Source organism: Pteronotus mesoamericanus, unplaced genomic scaffold (assembly GCF_021234165.1).
Source record: "Pteronotus mesoamericanus isolate MK-2021 breed Mesoamerican mustached bat unplaced genomic scaffold, CSHL_Meso_final contig_56, whole genome shotgun sequence".
In the NCBI taxonomy this organism is placed as follows: Eukaryota; Metazoa; Chordata; class Mammalia; order Chiroptera; family Mormoopidae; genus Pteronotus; species Pteronotus mesoamericanus.
This window is the reverse complement of record NW_026555201.1, coordinates 30,294,582-30,302,390: the sequence shown is the minus strand read 5'-3', so window position 1 is coordinate 30,302,390 and position 7,809 is coordinate 30,294,582. Positions and strand designations below refer to the sequence as shown.

The 7,809-nt window shown below is 34.6% G+C and overlaps 1 non-coding gene across 1 annotated transcript; it reads right to left on the bottom strand.

The window, feature by feature from the left end:
• Window positions 1-7,268: 7,268 nt before the first annotated feature.
• LOC129076073 (U1 spliceosomal RNA) lies at window positions 7,269-7,427 on the bottom strand. Its single transcript, XR_008529694.1, has one exon. It is a non-coding gene; the product is annotated as a U1 spliceosomal RNA (small nuclear RNA).
• Window positions 7,428-7,809: the final 382 nt, after the last annotated feature.

Sequence of the window (7,809 nt, the reverse complement as noted above, 5' to 3'; positions counted from 1 at the left end):
CTTCCAGGAGATGTAGCAGTGGAGGCTCAGCAGTAACAGCTAGGGGAAGCTTCGTCCATTCTTCACTGACTGTACAACAAACACTATTAAAGGCAGGGGAAGCCATTTGTTCATGAATATACATTTGTGCCATGAATATTTATCTCTTTCATGGATTGCAGCTGTTGTGTATTGAAAACTATTAACAGGTTGGAAAGAGTCCTTTAGAAACCTGTGTCTGTCATTTGCGTGCAAAACTGTCTCTGGGAATTTATCTTTTCCCTCTCTCTTTTGTGGAGAATGTAGAATACTCTTGGGGCCTATAAATGAGGTTAGTCTCTTGGTAGCCAGAGACAAGAGTTTGATAAAAATGGAAGATAGCTTTCTTGAGGGAATACACACATATACATACACATTTTTTTAAGTTTCCTAACTTAAATTGTTTATGTAATTTTAGAACTAAGCCAGTGTGTTTTCTTCGCCAAGTGGTATTAAAATTTTGATGAATGTTCCGTTGTTAACAGAGGTGAAAATATCAGACATTAAATAATATATAATTAAATAATAAATAATATATAATTGAGGGGGTGAGAAAAGCAACTTGATTTCTATTGCCAGATATGGGATTCTTGGGCCTGTGACTTAATCTAACTTTTTAGGGTGGAATGGACTTTTTTTCAGACTTCAGTCTTATACTCTCTTATGTGGTCTGTAATCTAGCCACTCTTAATAACTCTTTCATATTCCTCAAACAAACCTGCCTAGGGCATCTGCTAATTCCATTTCCATTGTTTAAAATATTTTTCTCTCCAACAATTCTAAGTACCCCTCCAGGTTTCCTCTTAATTTCCTTCTCTTCAAGGACCAGCTTAAATGTTTATATACTGTGAGATCTTCTATGACCTTACCCCATCTTTAGACAACATTCCTATCCTTTGACCAGTCTTTAAATAGACCCTATCTTAAAAAAAAAAGAACTGTGCCACTTAAATGAATAACCAAATATATCACACAGTAGATGTGAAGTTTTTACACTAATCCAGTACCCTACTCAGGTGACACAATGCATCCCAGGAACACGGTCTAATGTTTAATTTTGTTTAAAATGTGTTCAGTGTTTTGTTTTGTTTTGTTTTTTTTTCATTGTTTTTTAGAGAGAGAGAAAGGGAGAAAGAGAAACATCAATGGGAGACAGAAGCATTGATTGGTCATTCCCATAGGCTCCTGAACAGGGAATGAGCACCCAAACCCAGTAACATTCGTGTCTGAATCAGGAGTGACATGTGCCCATGCCTGAACTGGGCATTGTACTTGCAACCTAAGTATATCTCCTGACCAGTAATCAACTCACAATCTTTTGGTTATAGGGTAAAGCTCCAACCAACTAAGCCACACCAGCCAGGGCTGCTCGGTGTTAACACATTGCTAGGGAAAACTGTTCTATTGACCAGTGGTTTAGATCTCTAACATGTTCTGGGCTTACTAACTTTCCATTATTGATGCTAAGGCTGACGTTCTTTTGGAAAACTCATTTCTTCTAGGTTAACTAATCCCGTACTACTTTGGGGTTTACAGATTAAATTAGGTAGGCTGACATCTTTCCTTAACTATTCGTATTTAGCATTTAAATTTCTTTGTCTGGATTTTATCCAAGACCACTGCACTTGAGATAAAATATTCAAGTGATGTTTTAGGAAAATCTTTAATGCCATCCAATCGATATTAATCAATAAAATAAAAAGCATTATCCACTTCTCCTATTAATTGTATTGTTATAATATTTTTTCAGACCTTTGTGTCAATATCTATAGGTCTAGATAAAGATCTATGAACATAAGCATGTCATATATATCTCTGTAACCGCATATCTTTATGTACATTTGCATGTTGTTTACATCTGTCTCTATCATCACCATCATCATCATCATCATCATCATCATCATCATGCCTTAGTCCCTTTAGGCTGCTATAACAAAAGTAGACTGGGTAGCTTATATACAACATATATTTCTTACAGTTTTAGAGGCTGGAAAACCCAAAATTACAGGGCCAGCCAATTTAATATCTAATAAAGTTCTGATTTTTGGTTTGTAGACAACATCTTATCACTATGTTCTTACATGGCAGATGGAGAGGGAGCTTTTGGGGCCTCTTTTATAAAAGCGCTGATACCATTCATGATGCAGAGTTCTCATGACCTAATCACTTCCCAAAGGCTCTACTTTCTAATATTTTCATTTTGTGTGCTAGGTTTTCAAAAAAAGAATTTCTAGAAGGAATCAAACTTTCAACCTATAGCATCACCTCTCTCTCTCTTTTCAGTATGTGTGTACATTTAAATAACTTTAATGTCTGTTGTTATTAAGAAGAAAGGAGAAAAGTCCAGGCAGCTCTTTAGGAACCAATTATTAATTCCTTTTATTTCTCTAGCATTTTCTAGTTTATGTCTAGATTTTAGCTGTTTCACTGTTCCTTAATATGTCCTCCAGAGGAAAGAAGATGAGCTCTTAGAATCTAGTGCAATGTACAGTGCTCTAGGGATGCTCATTAAGTGTCTGTTGGCAATGCCAATGACAATGACAAAATTCAAATCAGTTAATCGGTTCTGCACCTGTTAGTAATCTCAATGAAACTTGAATACAGGTTTCTGTAAATAGGGACTCTCCTCTTATGAAGAGGGATGCCTATCTATAGTGTTTCTATTTCTCAATTTCTCTCAGCTTGTAATGAAATAACAGAGCAAGGTTAGACCAGGGAAAAGCAGGGCAGACAAATGTGTCTGTGGTGACAGTGAGGTTCTGAGAAGCTCTATCTGCTCAGACTTTTCTTATATTTGCAGTTTATCCCTGGGTCAAGACATCCTTTCTAGTCTTCCTTGTTTGGATACACAGATAAAATTGTAGAAAGTAAGAGACTCTTCTCTAACTCAGAGAAGGGAACATTTCAGCAAATTCTTGAAGGGCCTATAGAAGTTAGTTAAATAGACTGGAGTGTTTGGGGAAAAGCAAATAGGAATGCTTTGTTTCTTCTTGTCTCGGCCAAGACAGGCCAAATTCAAAGTCCTGAAAGGGTGCCACAATATTTATGAGTACTTAAGAAGAGGAACCCAAAAGGAGCTGGGTGACAAACTTCACCCACTTTACAATTTTCTCTGCAGTGACTATGTAGCCAGAAAAGAACTCTTACTTTCCATATTTCAGAGTTTTTGCCTTTGTCAATGATTTTTAAATTGTTTTCTGCATTTAATTGCAGTAACATTTTTGGTGTTTATTGATGTTAATGACAAATACAAGCATAAGTAGAAATTTAGTCCTTGGAGTATGGTGTGTACACTTCCCTTGTAGAGAATTTTCCATTACATTATTTAATAAATCCAATGTGTTCTGGGAACGCAGGAAAATTTACCAATCTGTTTGCAAAGTAATACTGCTACTAATAATGACCCTTTTATTTATCTATTATGTATTTTCTATTTTTTAATTTAATCTTTATTGTATTTTTTCCATTACCATTTATTCTCCATACACCCCCCTCCTCCCAACAATCATCACACGGTTGTTCATGTCCATGAGTCCTTTTTCCTTTTTGCTCATCCCTCCATTCCCCAACCCAATTGCCCACTAGCTATCATCTGCTCTCCATCTATCAGTCTGTCTTTGTTTTGCTTGTTAGTTCAGGTTGTTCATTAGATTCCACATATGAAATAAGATGGCATTTGTCTTTCCCTGACTGGCTTATTTCACTTAACATAATGTTCTCCAGGTCCACCCATACTGTCACAATGTGTAAAATTTTATATATTTTTATGGCTAAGTAATATTTTATTGTGTAAATATCCAATGGTTGTTTTACCCACTCATCTATTGGTGGACATTTAGGCTGCTTCCACTTCTTGGCAATTGTAAGTAATGCTGCAAAGAACATGGGGGTGCTTATGTTCTTTCAAATTAGTGTTTTGGGTTCCTTTGGTTACATTCCCAGAAGTGGGATCACTAAGTCAAAAGGCAGATCCATTTTTAATTTTTTGAGGTATCTCCACACTGCTTTCCATAGTGGCTGCACCAGGCTGCATTCCCACCAACAGTGCAAAAGGGTTCCCCTTTCTCCACATCCTCACCAGCACTTGTTTTTTGTTGATTTATTGATGATAGCCATTCTGACAGGTGTGAGATGATAGCCTTTCATGGTTTTAATTTGTATCTCTCTGATCATTAGTGACTCTGATGATTTTCCTATGTCTATTGACCATCTGTATGTCCTCTCTGGAGAAGTGTCTACCCAGATCTTTTGCCCATTTTTTAATTGGGTTGTTTGTTGAATTTTTTGGGTTTTTTTGGTGGGTTTTTTTTTTGGTGTTGAGTTTTGTAAGCATTTCATAAATTTTTGGACATTAACCCCTTATAAGGCAAATATGTTCTCCCATTCTTTGTGTTGTCTTTTTGTTTTCTTGATAATTTCCTTTGCTGTGCAAAAAATTTTTAGTTTGATATAGTCCCATTTGTTTATTTTTTTCTTTTGTATCCCTTACCTAGGGAGATAGATTTGATAAAAAAAATTTTTATGAGCAATATCCAAGTTTTTGCTGCCTTTGTTTTCTTCCACAATTTTTATGTTTTCGGGTCTAACACTTAAGCCTTTGACCCCTTTTGAATTTATTCTTGTGTGTGGTGCAAGAAGGTGGTCTAGTTTCAATTTTCTGCACATACCTGTCCAATCTTCCTAACACTATTTATTGAATAAACTATCTTTAGCTCATTGTATGTGTTGGCATCCTCTGTTGAATATTAATTGACTATCTAGGTGTGGGTTTATTTTTGGACTCTTCATTCTGTCCCATTGATCTATTTTTATGCCACTACTAGGCTGTTTTGATTTTTATGGCTTTATAGTATAGTTTGATATTAGGAAGCATGATTCTTCCAACTTTGTTCTTCTTTCTAAGGATCACTATTGCTATGTGAGTTCTTTTGTGGTTCCAAATAAAGTTTTGAAATATTTGTTCTAGTTCTGTGAAATACATCATTAGAATCTTGGTGGGAGTTGCATTGAATGTATAGATTGCTTTGGGTAGTATGGACATTTTAATGATGTTAATTCTTCCTCTCCATGAACATGCTATGTGCTTCCATTTATTTGTATCTTCTTCAGTTTCTCCAGTGTCTTATAATTTACCATCTGCATGTCTTTTACATCCTTGGTTAAGTTTGTTCTTAGGTATTTTATTATTTTTGAAGGAATTGCAAATGTGATTGTTTTCTTAATTTCTTTTTCTTTTAGTTTGTTATTTACATATAAAAATACAACTGATTTCTGGATATTAATTTTGTATCACACTACTTTGCTGAATTCATTTATCATTCTTGGTGGAATCTTTGAAGTTCTCTACATACAGTATCATGTCATCTGCAAGTAGACAGTTTTACTTCTTCCTTTCCAATTAGATGTCCTTTATTTCTTCTGGTCTGATTGCTGTGGCTAGGACTTCCAGTATTATGTTGAATAAGAGAGGTGAAACTGGACATCCCTGTCTTGACCCAAACTTAAGAGGAATGTTTGCAGTTTTTGCTCATTGAGTATGATGCTGGCAGTGGGTTTGTCATGTATGGCCTTTATTATGTTTAGGTATGTTCCCTCTATTCCTACTTTGCTGAGAGTTTTTATTATAAATGTGTGCTTGGGTTTATCAAAATCTTTTTCTGCATCGATTAATATGATCATGTGTTTTTTTAATCCTTCATATTGTTTATGTAGTGAATCACAACAATTGATTTGTGAATGTTGCATCATCCTTGCATTCCCAGAATAAATCCCACTTGATCATGGTGTATGATCTTTTTGATGCATTGCTGTATTCAGTTTGCAAATATTTTGTTGAGAATTTTAGCATCTATGTTCATCAAGGATATTGGCCTATAATTTTTTTTCTTTGTAGTGCCTTTTTCTGGTTTTGGAATTAGGATAATGCTAGCCTCATAAAATAAGTTTGAGAGCCTTCTAATCTCTTGAATTTTATGAAGTATTTTGAGAAGTAGAGGTTTTAGTTCTTCTTGGAATATTTAGTAAAATTCACCTGTGAAGCCATCTGGTACAGGGATTTGTTTGTCAGGAGGTTGTTCATTACTCCTTCAATTTCATTAGCTGCAACCTGTCTATTCAGATTCTCTGGTTCTTCCTGATTTAGTTTTAGAAAATTGTATGTTTCTAGGAATTAATCCATTTTGTCCATGTAATACATTTTCTTGGCATATAATTTTTAATAACATTTTCTTATAATCCTTTGTATTTTTTTGGTGTCAGTTTTCATTTCTGATTTTATTTTTTTGAATTCTTTGTCTTTGTGTGTGTGTGTGTGAGAGAGAGAGAGAGAGAGAGAGATGAATGTGGATAAAGGTTTTTCAATCTTGTTTATCTTTTAAAAGATTCAGATCTTGGATTCATTGATATTTTGTATCATTTTTTTCTTTTTTTTAATTTCTTTTTTCTTTTTTTTTAAATTAATTTATTTACTTTTTAAATACATTTGTCTCTGCCTACCCTCCACCACTTTCCCTTGCCCCCTCCCTCCGTCCCTCCCTCAGCTCTTCCCCTTTGGTTTTGTCTGTGAGTCCTTGCTATATGTTCCTTACCATTTTTTAGACCCTATTTCATTTATTTCTTCCTTGATCTTTATTATTTCCTTCCGTCTCTTAACTTTGGGCTTTGTTTGTTGTTCCTCTTCAAGTTCCTTTATGTGTAAAGTTAGATTGTTTATTTGAGATTTTTCTTGTTTCTTGAGATAGACCTGTAATACTATGAATTGCCCTCTTCAGACTGCTTTCATTGTGTTCCATAAATTTTGGGTTGTGTTCTCATTTTCATTTGTTTCAAGGTATCTTTTGATTTTTTCTTTGACCTCCTTGTTGACCCATTCATTGTTTAGTAACATGTTATTTAGCTTCCATGTGTTTGTGTGTTTTTCAGTTTTTTTCTTGTGATCAATTTAGTTTTATACCATTATGGTCAGAGAAAATGGTTGATAGGATTTCAATCTTCTTAAATTTATTGAGACTTGTGTCTTTACATGTGGTCTATGCTAGAAAATGTTCCATGTGAATTTGAAAAATATGTATATTATACTACTTTGGATGAAATACTCTGAATATCAATTAAGTCCATTTGATCTACTGTATTGTTTAAGGCTACTGTCTTCCTGTTGATTTTCTGCCATTTAAGTCAATATGTTGTTAAAATCCCCAACTATGATTGTATTTCTGTTGACCTGTCCTTTTATTCTTTCTTTATTTTTTTTTCAGGGGAGATTTTGAATGCAGTCCCCCACTACATTATGCAGTCAAGTTCCCCACATTTGGAGAAATTGCAGGGGTCAGCACAATTGGAATATAATGGATAAGACTTGCCTGGGGAAAACCACCTTTGTGATCATGGTATTTCCCCTGCCAGGTAAGTATGAAGATCTGTCCTTTTAGGTCCATCAAGATTTGTCGCACATATTTAGTAGTTCCTATGTTGGGTGTGTAAATGTTTACCAGGGTTATATCCTGTTGTTGTATTGTTCACTTTATCATTATGTAGTGCCCTTCTTTATCTCTTACTATAACCTTAATTTTAAAGTCTATTTTGTTTAATATAAGTTTGCTACCTCAGCTTTTTTTTCTTTTCCATTTGCATGAAATATGTTTTTCCAACACTTTACTTTTAGTCTGTGTGTATCTTTTGATATAAAATAAGTCTCTTGGAGGAAGAATATAAATGGGTCTTCTTTTCTTATCCATTCAGCTACCCTATGTCTTTTGGTCAGAGCAGTTAAGCCATTTACATTTAAGATGATTA